The sequence below is a fragment of the Anolis carolinensis genome, chromosome 1 (genome assembly GCF_035594765.1).
Source record: "Anolis carolinensis isolate JA03-04 chromosome 1, rAnoCar3.1.pri, whole genome shotgun sequence".
Classification (NCBI taxonomy): domain Eukaryota; kingdom Metazoa; phylum Chordata; class Lepidosauria; order Squamata; family Dactyloidae; genus Anolis; species Anolis carolinensis.
The window spans coordinates 352,753,015-352,770,432 of record NC_085841.1 but is presented as its reverse complement, the minus strand read 5'-3'; the positions used below and the strand labels follow the sequence as shown (position 1 = coordinate 352,770,432).

Below are 17,418 nucleotides of genomic sequence, written 5' to 3'. Positions count from 1 at the left end.
GAATACTGAAAAAACTGAACAGAATTCAGGGCTGAAGTAGTTGTCCCAGACAGCAGATTCTAAGCATGACAGAAGAGCAGCAAAATGTTTGTTATTTAAGTTACTGTTTCCATTTGTTCAGGAACAGGAAGATACTTATAGGATTTTCTGCCATAGGTACTAAAATAACTTTGCTTTTGATTTTAGTAAAAAGAAAAAAGAGAGAGTGTCCAATGATATCTATGAGAAAAAGGAAGACACATCTCAAAGTGCATCCATATACACTACCATATCAATGCAGTTTGACACTACTTTAACTGCTATAGAATCCTGGGACTTGTAGCATAAGCACTCTTCAATAGAGAAGTCTAAAAATCTTGGAAACTACATCTCCCAAGATTCCATAGCATTGAGCCATAACAGTTTAGAGTAATATTGGATGGCATTGATTCAAAAATGAAGTTTAGCTTGAATGCTATAGATACGGTAGCCTTTATTTGCTGAAAAACCTCAATATGTTTTAGTCTGTGGATGCTTTTAAGGGCTTTTCCAGAGGTCTTAAGAGAAATATCTACTGCACAAAGGCACAACACATAATACAATCCTTCAGTTTTTATAACACATGATTCGGTTTTGTCAGTAAGTGGTTTTTCCTGGATCAGAAATTTCTCTAGGTTTAAATTTGAAATAGGCATGTAATTTGAAATGGGCATGAACTGGGCCTAAAAGCAAAGTTCAGATTCATTAATGGTATTATATAAGTAGCTGGCATGCATTTATGTGTCGTCCTTTTAGAATTTTTTATATAGACCCTGAAGAAGAATTAAAAGCATCTGCAAGCTGAAATATGTCTAGCTTTTTAGCAAATAAAAGGCCATCATTTTAGCATCCTTTCTCTTTTTGGGAACTGGTAGGCTTCTCTTTCTCTCCATATAATACACATTGTATTTTCTATTGTAAGATTTGTGATTTTTGCACTCATTTTCCTTCTCTTTTTCTCAAATGGTAAAAACTGAGATGCAAGTGCTTAGCATAGGCTGTAGCTAAACTCTCTGTAGCTCTCACCTTTATAGAGGATATAATCATAATTTTCTGCATACATAACTAAGACTTTAATATCTTCGAAATTCAAAATATGCCAAACAATACCATTTTACATCCTATGTTATGAGGCATTTTATATTGTCAAAGCAATAAAATAACTCTGGGGTCAAGACTGTGTGACTTGCCCAAGGTGACCCAGTGGGTTTCCATGGCTGAGCAAAAAATGGAATCCTAGTTTTGAGTCATAATCCAGTGCGCAAAGCACTACATCTTCCTAGGTAGGTTACACAGCAATATAGGTAATATGTGCGTTGAGCAATATAGGTACATGTGCGTTGTGCATCTCTCTATAGTTTATTTATTCTACTTCTGGAGAACAGAAAGAGTGCATAATATTACCAAGAGTGATTAAACAACCTTCTCTAATATGGCACTCAGAAACATATTTGACTATAAGCCCCTGAGATGTAGTGGTTTCAGTGTTGGACTTTGGGAGACTAGGGTTCAATTTCCACAGCAATGAAATCCTACTGGGTGACCTCGGGTGCATCACACTCTCTTAGCCTAAGACCTCCTATGAACAAACCTTGCTGAGAAAACTCTTATGATACATTTACTTTGTTGTTTTGTGCCTTCAGTTCATTTCTAATCCTAGGGTTTTCTTGGCAAGATTTCTTCAGAGGAGATTTACCTATCCAGTGTCATTGGGAAGGTTTCTGTGGCTGAGTGGAAAATTGAATCCTGGTTTCCCAGAACTGTCAGGTGCATCTAAAGAATTAATGCAGTGTGGCACCACTTTTGGACCTCTTCACACTGGCCACCGGAATCGCCAAGCATCTAGCTTATCAGCAGGGCAATCCCACGCAGGGAAGTGTCGACAGTCCGGCTTCCCCCTATTGAGCCATGGCAATACGGGAAGCCTTCTGTTTTACCATGGTGGTAGCATGTCCCACTTCACTGCCCCTTTAAGACAAAGAGCCCCACTGGAAGTAGTAGTGTATTGTGTAATGGGAGCTGGTGGGCTCCATGCTTATAGGGGTGGCGAAGTGGAGCATATAGCCAATTCTTCCCGTCTGATGAGACAGTAGAACTGCCATGGCTCAATGCTATGGAATCTTGGGAACTGTAGTTTTACAAGGTCTTTAGCTTTCTCTGGTGCTGGTGTCTCATAGTCCAAGAATTCCATACCATTGAGCCATAGCAATTAAGGCGGTGTCAAGATACATTCTTATTTCAACATTCAGACCACTAGATCATAATGACTCCTTATGTTTGACTTGGGCCACCATGAGCTGTAAAGAACCTGGTGACAAACAAATGCAGCAACAGCCACTTTGTCACATCTGCTACATGCTATGTTGGCTAGAAAGAATGATGGACATTGTCATCCAACTCTTTTTAAGGCCCTTAAATTGCAGAATGTCTAGGATGAAAAACTTGAAAGGTGTCATGCAAGTTTCTGGACCAAAGAATGTAAATCAAATCATGTTGCTTTCACTGTCTTTCAACTTCTCCCATGGGCTCTTTCAATAAGAGTCAAAGCTTCATTCTGACTGCTGTGTTCATTGTTCTGAGAAAGGAGTTGGCAGAAAGAACCTCTCCCCTTCTCCCTCCCCAGTGGAGAAGGATGGCGGCTGAGGAGCTATTTTTATAACATGGGAGGCAAAATGATCCATTTCAGATCAGTATCCGCATTTTAATGTTAGGCTTATTTCGGAAGTGTAATTCATAAATCCTCATAGAAAGTGAGTCGCTGAGCACAACCTTAAGAATAAAACTCCATTCAGTACATTATCTGGGAGCATAAAAAGATGCTCAGAAAGGAAGGGTGATATTGCAAACTTCATTATGAGAGGGACCTGGAAAGGGCCTTTGCAAACACACCAGGTTTCCTTTCATAGCTGCATTCAATGGGGTCATTCACGGCACATTATGGATATAAATAACACTTCTAATCTAATTCAAGAGAATTTTGCTGCCTTTCTTATATTAAAAAATTAACCATTATGATTGGCCATTATAATTATTAGCAATATAGGAACCTAGTTCACATCAATTTAAACCAATGATCCTTCCAGGACAACAACATGTAAGCCATAAGTCCAGCTTCTCTTGCTTTGGGAGGACACTCTGGAAGAGATGCAGTTCTCCCCATGCCCTCACCCTCAGTTTTTAAAAATAAAATAAAAGACTCCCTGGGGAAACCTTTGCCAGATTTGGGGCCCACTTGTCCAGATCTGGCAAGAATAATTCCTATTAATCCTCTGTTGTGCCACTTCTTCAGCCTTTTAAAAAAATCTCAGTTTGTCTTTCCTACCCCTTCTGCTTCAACAGCTGCAAAATGATGTGAATTTGCAGAGATAGTTTTCATTCAATTGATTAAGGGGGAAAGGTGATGAAAGCGTGGACTTTTTCCCTTTCCTACAAAATCAGGCAAAATAAAACTGCTACAGCCTCTCCAAATTTGTCTGTTCTTCCTCATTAAAAACGTTAGCCATCTCGACCACAGTTTGATGTTGCTTGACCATACTTGTCCCGGTTCTCACCTGTGAACTGTTGTGAGGTATACTGTACTGTTTTGTACCCCGCAGAAACTTTCGACACTCCAATAAAACGACCAGAAATTACTTCTAGCTTTGGGGAAAGCTCTTCCATTCGCTTAAAATCAGCCAGGATCAGTTGCAAAATTAATCCTCATGGTCCCTTAGATGACCAAGGAGGGCTTTTCAGCAAGAAAGTTTTAAAAAGTTTTAAAAGATTTAACATTTAAATGTTTTTTTAAAAAATAGCTGAGGCATGAGGGGTGTCTTTTCCACCCATAACCTATAACGGTCAAACTACAACACCATGTAGGCTCTTACAACTCCATGCACCTATCCAGAATATCAAGGCAAAAAAATTCCACAATATCCGCTTTGAATTGGGTTATCTGAGTCCACGCTGCCATATATTCCTTATTAAAGCAGACAACATGGAGTTTTATTCAGCTCTGTGGAAGGGGCCTAATTGAATCCTGGAGTGAACAATGCGAATCTATCTCATCCACCATATTTAGTTGAGAATGAGTTTCAGTCTTTGTTACACTAGGCAAGTAAGTGAAATATTAGAAATGAAACAAATTTCCAATGTATTTCTAGTCCAACGAAAGGATTTGAGCATTGTTCAGAACTGTGATGTACGATTTTTGAATCATGTGATTTTAATATTTATATTAGGATGTTTACAATGCTTTGTCTTAGTGTTTAAATGTTGTTTATGCTTATGTTTAATGGTTTTAATGATTTTAATTCATAGTTATATGTTCGTGTTTAGTTGTTATATTTTTTCTATTATATGTTTGTTGGCATTGAATTTTTGCCATTAATATGTTGTAAACTGCCCTGAGTCCCGCCCAGGGGTGAGAAAGGTGGTATATAAATATAGCAAACAAACAAACAGGATAATGGAGATGACAAATTAAGATGGAGCAGTGTTTCTCAAATGCTGCTCTTCCAGGTGTTTTGGATTTCAGCTCCCAGAAATCCCTGCCAGTTTACCAGCTGTTAGGAATTGTGGGAGCTGAAGTTCAAAACACCTGGAGGAGAAACACTGGGATGGAGAACAAAGTCCCTGTCAGTTACAGTTTAGGATGGAGAACAAATAGGTTTGGTGGGGGGGGGGGGGTGTTGAGAGTAAAAAAGGAGTGTGGCCACTGTGCTTACACAACATTTTGTAGATGAGCTGTTGAAAAAAGAAACAGAGGATAGGAAACAAAAAAAGAGCTAGGGTAGGATGTGGATGAGCACCGTGCAATCAAACTGGGTCGTTGATATGTGCTTTTGGGACTAGATTAAGAACTATGACAACTGGATGTTTTATTCATTCAGTCTTCCCTACAGAACAGAGTCTTGTTCTTCCATTTGGATGCACTATCAGAGGAGGGAAATGCAATGCCAGACTGGTTGGGGTCGAGGGATGGAAGAACACAGACTCTGCTGGGCTGGTTGTGCATGACTTAGCAGAAGAGAATAGCCACCCCAGAGAGATAAGGAGGAAATAGCCCACAATGTGATCCCCGAACGAAGGAAAGAGAGATGGCTTAGTTGTTAAAAATAATTCATTGTAACTGACAGCGACCTGGTTATAACCCATTATCAAAAGAAACAGACACAGCTGAGCCAACTAAAAATGTATGCTGACTTATTATGAACAGTCTGTGGCACTGGGCAGAAATATATAGTCAACCCTCCACTTTTTCTGTAGTTATAGGCACAGGACTCCAGTGAAGGTGAAAAAACAAAGGAACTGTTATTTTTTTCCCTGTGAGAATACCTTTTTAGGAGTTTCTAGGTCTTCCAGCATGACTCTATGGCCATAAAATCACATTGGAGACCTAGAGACTCCTAAAGAGGTCTTCTCTCTAGAAATCTCTAGGTCCTTCAGAATAACTGGAGGAAGCTGACCATTAAGGTCGGATCTACACTGTCATATAATCCAGTTTCTGAATCCAGATCTGGATTATATGGCAGTGTAGATTCATATAATTCAGTTCAAAACAGATAATCTGGGTTCAGAAATGGGATTATATGGTGGTGTAGATGGGGTTAAAGGCACACTGGAAGGCTTAGATGATCCTAGAGAACTATTTTAATCAAATTCATGAATAATCAAATCCGTAAAAGTCAAAACGATAGATGCAGAAGGATGGCTGTACATGCAAGTTAAAAGCAGCATCACTCTTGGAGAAACATACAGATATTAAAGGTTTACTGTAAAATAAATAAGGTCTGGTTTCCATTTCATATTTCACATTTGAGTGATAACTCACATTCCAGTTTGCCCTCCAAAATTTTACACCAGTCCTCTCCCAGACCATGTGAAATACCAAAGCTATCTATATACAAGGTCATCAGATCACAATCATGCCAGTTTATAAAAAGGATAATCAACCAGCAATGTTTGTGCTATATATGGTTCCCACCTGCAAACCTATATGTAAGAGGAGTGTGTGGGAGAACATAAAGAGACATGCTTTCTAGATATAGCCTCCCAGCTGTAAAAAAATCTGAATGATTGAATTGGACAAGCGTTTGGAACAAAGTCAATATTCACGAGGCATTCTTCACAAGTCATAAGTTTGACAGCAGAAACATGTTCATTTTTTCTCTTAAGGAAATAGAATGCCTAAATGTAATTAATTCTGCATCAAATGAAGGGCAAGCTGTTTGCTTGAAAAATAAGATATTAAAACCATTTATAATAATTTTGACAATCTTATAAAATGGCCCATTTCCATAAAATTATCAAGCATGTATGGGATTTCATAAAATTAAGCAACCCTACCATTTTAAAAAAAGCTACTGTATTTACTAGGTTTTAAAATGTGGATGTGGGCTTCAAATGTGTTGGTCAGTAGTTCTCCAGTTATTCTCTGTAGCTTCCTGTGTGTATTTCAATAAAAAAAGATTTGTTCTTGTTATATGCTGTCAATTCAAATTTGATTTATGATACCCTATTATGACACCCTATTAATGAGGGACCTCCAAGGTCATCAACTGCTCTGCTAAAAAGATGGGTTCATGAGCAAATCAAGCTTAAACTTTCACTGGAACTGAAGACAAGGAAACAGAAGTTGTGATACTTTCGACATGCTACAGGATAATGTGACCTGATGGAAAGGACAAAAATGGTTGGTAAACTGGAAGTAGTTATAGAGATGGATTGACACTATTGGTAGATTGTTTCACTCGAAGAAGCTGCTACTCTGTGTTTGCGAGATCTGAGCAGAGCTATTGACTTGATGCTCTCTCATTTATGTGCATGTTCCTTCAACTCAGATTGAATATGACGATGGAAAAGACAAAAATAGTAAAGTGGAAGTAGTTATAGAGATGTTGACTTATGGCACCCTCATGAATTGTAGAGGACAGTTTAGGTTTGTCAGGGTATTGTGAATTGTGTGAAATGTTAAAATCAATCTAGGCTGTTAGAAATGCCTTCTGTGTTAGTCTCGGCAAGGCATTTCAGTAACTATGGAGTTAATAAGAACCTGCTTTGATTGATGTATCACAGGACCAATGGGGTCAAGTTTGTTTTGACCAGGACTTCCTTCTTGGTCTGTGGAATGCAGGGGAGTGTCGTCTGTTAGAGTGTGTTCGGCTTGAGCATTCTCTGGAGATGGACTATGAATGCTATGCTCTGTTCTGAAGCCGAGGAGACACAGCCATGTGTCCGGGATTTATTGTGAATATCTGCAACTGTAAATAGTTATGTAAATAAAGTTAAACAACAGTTAAACAACTGACTCTTCGCCTGCTGGAGTGTTTGTTGACCAGTGCTGATTCTCCGCATGGGAAAACAGCCTGGAGAAGGAGGTGAGACCGGGATGATGTTTTTGGAACCCACTCTGCACGGCAACCAGGGTCTCACCCCACCCTCGTCACCCCTGACGTTTTCTTAGGTAACGAATACTCAAGGTGGTTCTGTCAGTTCCTTCCTCTGAAATATAGCCCCCAGTATCTATTTGTTGGTGATCTTCAGGTACTAGCTGGTGTGGTCCTGCTTAGCTTGCAAGATCAGGAATGACTAGTGCAGATTCTTGGGTTTGCTTTTATTCTTGCATTCAAAGACCACCAGTGCAATATATTAGCATAAGGATTGGTTGCTAATTACATTTCAACTGACTGACAGCAAACATTTTGGCTTATAACCCCAAATCCTTTCATTCAGAGATGAGATACCTTAATAGATTGGAGCATAAAAAGCCCTTCTCCTGTTAACAACCAATCCTCAAAGTCTTGCCGAAATAGAACAATTTTCAACTGCCCCATAAAGACAACTATCCTAACAGAGGGAGTTTGGAGGGTTCCAAATCTGGGCGCAGCCACCAAGAAGGCCCTCTCCTGTGTCCTCCTGCCCCAAACAATGAAGCACTGAAGATCTTAGCACTTGAGTAAGTTCATATGGAAAAATAAGGAGATTATCATACTATACCAGAGTTTCTAAAACTTTTCCCACTTGTGACCCCTTTTTGCTTGAGAAATTTTTATGCTCAGAGACAGGCATAAAAACCAAACATTTGCTGATAATAAACCATCATTTGCAAGGCTTGCTAGACAGGCTGACTTTCCTTTTTACGGAGTACTACTGAAGCATTTTCTGAAATCCACTGTAAATACTGCAAGTTGTTGCTAACAGATTTGTGTAAATGGGTAGTGTTTGGAATCCTTTTACTGTTGCCAATTTTTCATGAACCCAACATTGAGCTAAGGGGACCCCAACTGGGGTCAGGACCGGTAGTTTAAGAGGCAGTGCACTGAACTTTAAAATTCTCATCCAGAGAAATCCTGGGCCTTACTAAACTACAAATCCAAGAACTCTGCAGGAGGATGCCACAGGATTTCAAGTGCAGTGTGATAATCTCCATAGTCCTTCAGATAACCTTGTTCACTAACAAACCCCAACATTATGAGCTGGACAAACTGATGATCAGATCTGCATGGCTACCAAATTTGGTGACATTTTTATATAAAAAGTCCATTTGGTGTAGAATTGTCTTTGTCTTTCTAGAGCAGAATTCTGTAGCATCAGATCCTGCTCATTTTTATTGGTGAGCAGGATTGTTATTTTGCTTTTTCATATAACGCTCTAACTGTTTTAGTCTTTGGTCCTTAAGGAGACATTTTAATACATTTGCTAGTTGTAGGATCAACTCTGATCTCTCAATCAATCTCCTGTTCTCACAATCAATTAAGAACCTTGCTTGCTTTTAATCTTCCCATGGACGTAAAAAAATAAGAGGGCTGAGAAATTGCCACACATGCGTCTGAGCCAGATTTGCAATTATATTCGGCAGCAATAACTCTTATGCCTGCATAAGCTAGGATGACTCAACAGTAGGCGAAAGGAGAGACAAACATGCCCTTTTTTATTTCTGTTTCTATAGTCAGTTCCTTCAAACTGGTCCAGCATCCGCAGTCATTGACATCTGGAAACAATTACTGAGAAAGTCTGTTATACTATTACAGACATTTACTTCCTTTCCTTGGGAGGTTTATCTGCATGGTTTTCAGTTCATTGTCAGCAGGATAAATCACTAAAGCACTATTGCACCCTCTTCTTGCAAAACAAATTGAAGTTGCTCCTGTTCATTGACATTCCTGCAATGTGAACTTCCAAAAAGCAAACTAGAACAACATGGACGGGAGTGTCAAAAAAGTCTCACCCAAATTCTTATCATTACAGCCAAGGGAGCAGGACAGTTTTACTAAGTGAAAAGAAATGAAGAAAGGAAGAAAGTTTAGATTGGGAGATGGGTCAGCTCTGACCTAGCTTTTACCTCTAAGCTAATCATCTTCTCAATGCTTTCCGCCCCCCTGGCATTGCATTGCATGAGAATTCCCAAACAATTTCAAAGATGTTTGTACGGTAATTCCAGTCCTCTTTTGTACACGTCTGCAGGTGGTAGCAACAAGCTAAAAACTACTCTAGGCAACAAACAAGCTATTTCAAACTCGAAAAACCACTTCATGTATTGCTTTTGTAGATGTTTTATGCATTCACCAAACTATGAAGCATCTAGTTTCTGAAAAAGTGTATTGTGATCCATGAAAGCTCACATTATAAAAATGAATCAGTTCAACAAGGCTCTTTGTTGTTTCATCTAAACAAAATGTGGAAAAAATGGATTAGATTTGGTTCTGTTCTGCCAGAGGGCAGGACTAAATGGCAAGGAAGCATGTTGGGATGGGGAGAGATTGAACAAGGACATTTGCATCTCCAAATATTAATTCTCCTCACCCAATGAAGTCTTACTTCAGTCCCGCAATTTCAAGCATTACAAATAATGAAACACTGAAAACTGCTCAAAGCAAGAGGTCTCTTAATATTTTCTGTAAATCCACCCAATGTGTATATGTGATACACAGAAGACTGACATGTTCTCTATTACACACACACACCAGAGGTGGGAAAAGTTTGACAATACACAGCCCTAGAAACTTTTTATGGCTCTTAGATTCCCCCCCCCCCAAAAATGCTACCTCATGACCCCCAGGTTCTTCACAACACATCCAAAAAGATGGTGCAACTTTCATGCAAGAATTAGTTGTATAAATGGTGGATGAAATGAAGTTGTCCTCCTGTTTCTCCTCGTCCCCTGATGGACATCTCAAACTTTGTAAAGGCTACTTGTTTGGATCAGAACTCCCTGAATTCCTTGGTGGAGGCATTCTGAGAGTAGTTGTCAATTGGGCTTGTATGTCTGATACAGGTTTTAGTTTGAACTCTCATCCTGTTCAGTGCCTTAGACAGCTACCTTTTAAAGTCCAGACTAAAATCCAGAAGTAGATTTCCCAACACAATGGAACTGGAGCTATCACCTGCCATTGGTTCTTACCTCCCAAAAATATTTTTTACATTTTCTAGGATTGTAGCATAAAAATACACATTGTGTTTCAATAAGCCCTCTTAAGTAGAAACATAGAAAGAGAAAAGACAACCTCATATCAAAGACAAGTTGAACTGATCATATGTTTTGGGTGGACAGATACAAAAGAGGAAATGGTTCCTGTAACTTTAATAGATGCAGAGAGGAGAGAATTTCAGCCACACTTGTCCAGCCCCTTCAGCCCCACACAACTACTTAAAAATACAATTAGAAAGACCCCCCCCCCCCCCATTTTAAGGACTAGAGCCAGCATTACCTTAGTTGCAGGACAGCCATTGCAACACAAGTCCTTCCTTGCCACTCAAGTACTATCTGACACCCAATGCTTTGCAAAAGAGGAAGTCCCTTCCACACCAGCATCACACAGTTCCTAAAGAGCCAGCCCTGGCCAGGGAGAGAGCGGCATCTTAGACATTTCCCCCATCAGCTGAGATTTCCACTGACAGAGGAAGTAGCATAACAAAGGTGTTAACTGAAAAATCCATAAGGCTAGAAGGCAGCCCCAAGCTTGTAGTCCAAAACTTTGCTACTATGTATTTATTGAAATATGCCTAGAGAACCTCACTTACCTGGAAAAACTACATAATTTCTCAGAGGTCTCTGAACCTGAGCTTCAGCAATTATCATTACGCCATCTTCAAGGGTAAACAGGTGAAATCCAAACTATCAAGTGAACTCACTGTTTAGTAAATGTAGTGAGTACATTGTGTGTTCCTCCCAGCCTTGGTAAGGTACACTACAACCCTTGCATCAGCGATGGATATGTTCCAGGACTTCACATGCAAAATCAAAAGTAACTTTATTCAACAAACAACTTCTGATAGCAACACCCCATACAGTTGTGCTGGATGACCTGGGAATTAGGGTTGTTGTATGTTTTCCGGGCTGTATGGCCATGTTCTAGAAGTATATTATTTGAGAACACAGAAATGCTTGACCACTCCTATCATGTCAGACTACACAACCATTGAAATTCACAAGTATGTGGACAACAGAAAGGAGGAAACCATGAAAATGAACAAAATCTGGCTACCAGTATTAAAAAAACCTCAAAAATCAGAACAGTAAATAAGAAGCAACACTCTGAAAACAGAGGAGTTCCAGACATGGGAACCAGGGGCAGCTAATGACTCTGAACAAAGGATGCCCCCAGGCAGGAAGAAGCCAGGAGATGAAGCTATTCAATGCTAATTAAGGTGATTAACTACAACATTCACACTGGCCTCCAACTGACAAAGAGTTCTTCTCTCACCCTGGACTTTTCACAGATATATATATAAACCTTCCTTGCTTAGTTTCTCCATACCTCACAACCTCTGAGGATGCCTGCCATAGATGTGGGCGAAACGTCAGGAGAGAATACTTCTAGAACATGGCCATACAGCCCGGAAAACATACAACAACCCTATGATCCCGGCCATGAAAGCCTTTGACAACGACCTGGGAAATGCTCAGAGAGGACACTTCTCTAGGCATCGCTAGATCCTCCAAGATGACTATATGGTCAACATCTGGTGGAAGCATTCTATAGAATTGCCTGGGAGAATGTACAAAATGCCTAGAAGACATATTTATGTCAGATGTGGATAAACGAAACAGTGGGTGCAAGTCTCTCAGTTTAGTGAATTCCATGTACTATTTTTAAACTTAGTTTCTCAAAGTTTACCATTGAAACCTTCCATTAATCTAGTCGCTGTGAGCTGGAGCCTCTCTAAATTAACGACTTTTATTACTGCTACAGTCAGTGATATTATTTTTACTACTACTACTTTTTTTTAAAAAGACATTAAACTATTTTAATGGCCAATTTCCTTATTAAGTAATTACAGTACTGTATACCAATTTTCCATTATTATAGCTGAAGACATGACATTAATCATGGATTGTCCAACAAGAAGAATATCTGAACCCAAGGCGCCTTGATCCAAATCTAGCATCCTGTTAACTGCTCTGTTGTTTGTGGCCCTGCTTAGCTCCCAAGATCCCTGGTGCCTTTGACTTGCAAGGACTGTGGGGGTATCTGGAAGCTGTAATGTTTCCAAATCATAGAATATTTGAGTTGGAAGAGAGATAACAAGAGCCATCTAGCCCAACTCCTTGTCATACAACGAGCTAATGCAGAATTCCAGACTATTTTTGTGGCTGAAAAGCACAGTTGAAATAAGGCACAGCAGAGAGTATAGGAAGCTGCCTTACTCCAAACCAGACAGTTTATTCCAGGTCAGGATTCTTCCACTTCTTCCAGGTCTGTGGTCTGTTCTGACTGATAAGAGCTCCCTGTGTCTTGGGCAGAAAGAGCATTTCTCTTTTGTGTAACTTGATCCTTTTCTGAATCAGACATACTGGAGACAGAAGTTGGAACCTTTCTGATTTTTATTTGTTTATTTACAATTTCATATTCTATTTTTCTATGGCAGGCATCTTCCTCCGTGGCGCCTTGCAGGGTAATAAAAACAAGTACAATGCTGTGAAATTAAAATCCAGCCATAAAATGGCATTTATCTGCTGCTAAAGATACCTGAGCAAGACTAAAATCTTCCCATAGCGGTGAGGAGAAAATTATGACAACTCAAGGGCAAAACTGAAATGGCTCAACCTACAGGGCAAAAACACACCTTGGGAAAGTTACTTTATTGTATGTTGGAAGCATCTACACAGTAGAATTAAAACAGTTTGACACAATCCTAACTACCATGGCTCAATGCTACGGAATTCTGGGATTTGTAGTTTGGTGAGGCACCACCACTGTTTGGCAGAGAAGGCTAAAGAAGACTGTGTAAAAATGCAGCTCTCGTGACTCCTTAGCACTATGCCATGGTAGTTAAAGTAGTGTCAAACTACAGTCAATTCTACAGGGTAAATGCACTCCCAGTTTCATGTCTTAATGAGGATTTGAACCTGAATATCCCCACTCGAAGGCCATCACTCCTGCTATCAAGAAAAAATATGAGACGTTTCTATAAACTAGGCCAGACTATTTGTCCACTTAGCCTAGATCTGTCTTCTAAGTTGGTCAAGATCTCCCTAGGGTTAGAGCAGAGTGCTCTTATAACCCAAGGAGTGAAGACAATTTCAGAGAAGTTCCCAAAGTCTTCATTTTCACTTAAAGTTTGTGTTGTAACTAAGCAACTAAGACTTAGGAGAGGCAATTCAACCGTTTAAAATTAGGAAAAACACTTACAAACCTGGAAACCACCCAATGACATTCTTATCAGGCAATGGACATGGCCACTTGGGAATCTTAGGGTGCATTTATATTGTAGAATTAATGTAGTTTGAACCTATTTTAACTATCATGGCTCACTGCTATGGAATGTTTAAGATTTGTAGTTTAGTAGAGCTGACTTAAGCCGTGTAATATTCTATTTACAAAGCTAAACCATGGTTTAGCATGCCTAGTGAAGGTGTGCTCCTGGAAAATATCTGTGAGAAGAAACTAAACTGAATTTTCACATGGTAAACAGAGAGGTCAGAGGAAAAAAAATGTAAAGCCTAGTGTTGTTCAGAGCAGCTGTAATGCTTTATCAGGTTTTGCAATGTGCTTCAGGCCATGATTTGTGACTAATTTTTAATCACGGGTATATCTCTGTATGTATCCATATATCTATAGGTATCTGTCAAAGCATGAGTGTGTCTTTGCAGAAGGTCTGAGGCTCTGACCACTCTCTGTTGACAATACTAACCAGGGCTGATGGGAGCGGCAGTGTAGATGGTCACACATTCCCACTCTTGGAATAAATCACTGGTCATCAGTAGTGTCAAATAATGGCTCTGTCCATTGATCAACATGAGATGTCTACACCACAAGTGAGTTGATTTTGAGCACTGAGGATTTTTGCTTTTCCTTATGGTTTATTTTTTTGCTAGAACAGTGAGATCCATCAATTAGATTGAAACCAAAAACCTAGCAGCTTGGGAAGCCAAGTGATGAAGATAATGAATATTTGAGAATGTTCTCTTCCATAACAAGAAAAACAACTCTAGGACAAAATAGCTTTGAATTTCCCTGATGTGAAGTCCAGGAGCATGTCCCCAACAGATATAGAGATTGTACAATACACAGCTAAAACGCTATTATTGCTCTTTAACTGTGATGGTGCATCCTATGAAACTTTAGGGTTTATTGTGTGTCTTGTTATGTGTCTTGAAGTCCTTTCTGGCTTGCAGTAAACCTAACATGTCCTTGTCATGGGGCTTTCTAGCCAAGTTTATTTGGAAGTGGTTTGCCCCTGCATTTCTCTGAAGCTGAGGCAGCCTGACTTGGCCAAGTTCCTTCAATGAGTTTTCATGCTCTAAAGGGAATTTCAACTCTAGCTTCCCAGTATCTTAGTCCAATACTTAAACCACTGTAGCATACTGGTTCTAAAGTATAACTTCTGCCACCATAATTCACCAACAGGATCCCAACCCATATTTTGTGAGAAGAAAATCAGGCTATTTTGTACAAAATGTAGATTTATTCCAAAAAAAAATTACAATCATGTTTTAAACCCAAATGATTTTTTAAAAGTCCCCACAAGCAACACCAACAACATAACAATAAAAATGAATGCGCAAAGCCTCTTGCAATTCCACTCAGCTGAGTGACTATCTTTGAAATTATTCATTCTTTCAATAATAGTGAAATCAGTGAAGATTTGTGTCCTTCAGGCAGACATATTTTTAAGCAGAGCAGTTTATTTTCTGTCCTCTTCCTTCCTGCTGTTCTTTCATCTTTAAACAGACCCCTAGCTTTCCCGCACAAGCATTCCCCATTGCAATGATCTATTTTGGAATGGGGGGGCTTCTTTTTGCATTTGCTACTATTATTAATAAGAAACTTTTAAATTAATTCTACATTATAGTTGCATCCTCAGTGCAGTCTCACTGATTTTAATGGGTTTACTCTAGGGAGGCCCAAAGGTGCATCCACGCTGTAGAATGAGTGCAGTTCAGCACCACTTTAATTGCCATGGCTCAATGCTATGGAATCCTGGGCATTGTTGTTGTTTTATAAGGTCATGAGCCTTCTCTCCTAAGGAGAGCTGGTGCCTCACCAATCTACAACTCCCAGGGTTCCATCGCATTGAGCCATGGCAGTTAAAGTGGTGTCAAACTGCATTCATTCTACAGTATGGGTGCACCTCTAGTTGCAGTTTAGCCCACAAAATTCCAGTTGTATATTTTGGGTTGCTGGAGGAGCTGGAGAAGAAGTTATCTAGCTGAAATAAAAAGAAACTATCACATAAATAGATATTCATCATGAACATCTCAGATGATATTTTGGGCTTAAATGAAAAGCGAATGAGTGCAGTTTGGGACATGTACTGAGCACTGATCAGATTCAAAGAGAAATAAACTGAAAGAGGATCTGAGCTTTTATTTAGGACGCAAAATAATGTGTCAGCCAAAATTGGAAGAGAGAGATAACACTCTTCTTCGATTACATTTACATCCCTCAAGAAGAGAGGGCAGGAATGAGAAATCCTGCTGAGACCGCTCATTATTTCAACGAGGATGCACTATTAATGACATCTGTGCAACTTCAGAAAACATTATGTCAACATTGCAGCAATGTTCTGAGACAGCCAAGAAGCCAGAACAAAGGGTAGAGAAGGGGGTGCCTGCTACCTGAGGCTAATGACTGGCAGTGTTTGTTGGAAGACGCTTTGGGGACCCAATAAGCAGTGACTGGAATAATATTTTTGTTTTTAAAAATGAGAGAATAATCACAGCACAGCGATACTGCATTCAGCATAAGGGTTGCAGATGCAAAGAAAGCTAGGAATCATGTTCTGTTAGATTTAGGGTGCATCTACACTATCGAATTAATGCAGTTTGGTGCCCCTTCAACTGCTGTGGCTCAATGCTATGGAATTGTGGCAGTTGTCATTTTACAAGGTCTTTAGCCTTCTCTGCCAAAGAGTGCTGGAGCCTCACCAAACTACAACTCAAAGGGTTCCATAGTTTGACAATTAAAGTGGTGTCTAACTACAGTCGTCTCACAAGTCTTTAGTCACCACTTTAGCTGACATGGCTCAATGCTGTAGGCTCATTGGATTTGTAGTTTGGTGTCACACCTTCCCCCGTTGGCAGAGAAAACTACAACTGCTAAGATTCCATAGCACAGCCATTGCAGCAAAAGTGGTGTCCAACTGCATTCATTCTACATTGAACACATATGTAGACTTTGTTTCTAAAATGTACTAAATCCAAAAAAACCTGAAAAAAATAGTTATAGGTGGCAGCACATTGTTGGCTAGGAGTGGAATATTATGTAGAGATCAAAACTATCAAAATACTTGCATATCAAATGACTTTGATACAGGGCTTGGAAACTGCATCTTATAGCAAAAGAATGCATATTCTCAGCATGTTTTTTTAGGTTCCTGTAAAATGAGTTCAGATGGATTTGGTACTGTTCAGAAAGCAAATTCCACATATAGAGGGTTTTAAAAAAGAAACAAAAGAACCGTTATCCTGATTTAAGATAAACCCACAGGAAACAAATATAATCTCTTCATGAATGATCATTTGAAAGCCAGTTGTTTACATTAATGCATTGTGATTGCAAAACTGTCAGCTGCTTTGCAAATCAGTTTGGAGTAAGAGGTTGGATAAGAATGATTTAAAAGAATAGTGAGCACCTGGCAATATCAGCAATGTGGTTTTGGAAGATCCCATACATTGACCGTCTCATAGACCACACTAGAATAGTACATAGAGAGTTATGCATTTTGGCCAGAACAAGAATGCAATGCGAGTAGTCCACACTGGTGGCAGTTTGTGAGCAACCAAAGTATGACATCTGGCATCATACCACATACCAAAAGGACATAGAGAAGACCTTCGCCTCACCTTCACCTTCATATTAATACAACCAACCCTTGGGGTAGGGTGGGAAAGAATCTGAAAGCTACAGTCCCAGGAGGGAGTAGGCTTCATGACCTCAGTGGAACTTATTTCTTGTTAAGTTCTCAATTACAATC

General features: G+C 39.5%; 1 protein-coding gene across 4 annotated transcripts in view; it reads right to left on the bottom strand.

Moving 5' to 3' along the window:
* Positions 1-17,418, bottom strand: part of inf2 (inverted formin 2) — a 92,015-nt gene that overhangs the window by 70,641 nt on the left and 3,956 nt on the right. The window lies entirely within an intron of this gene.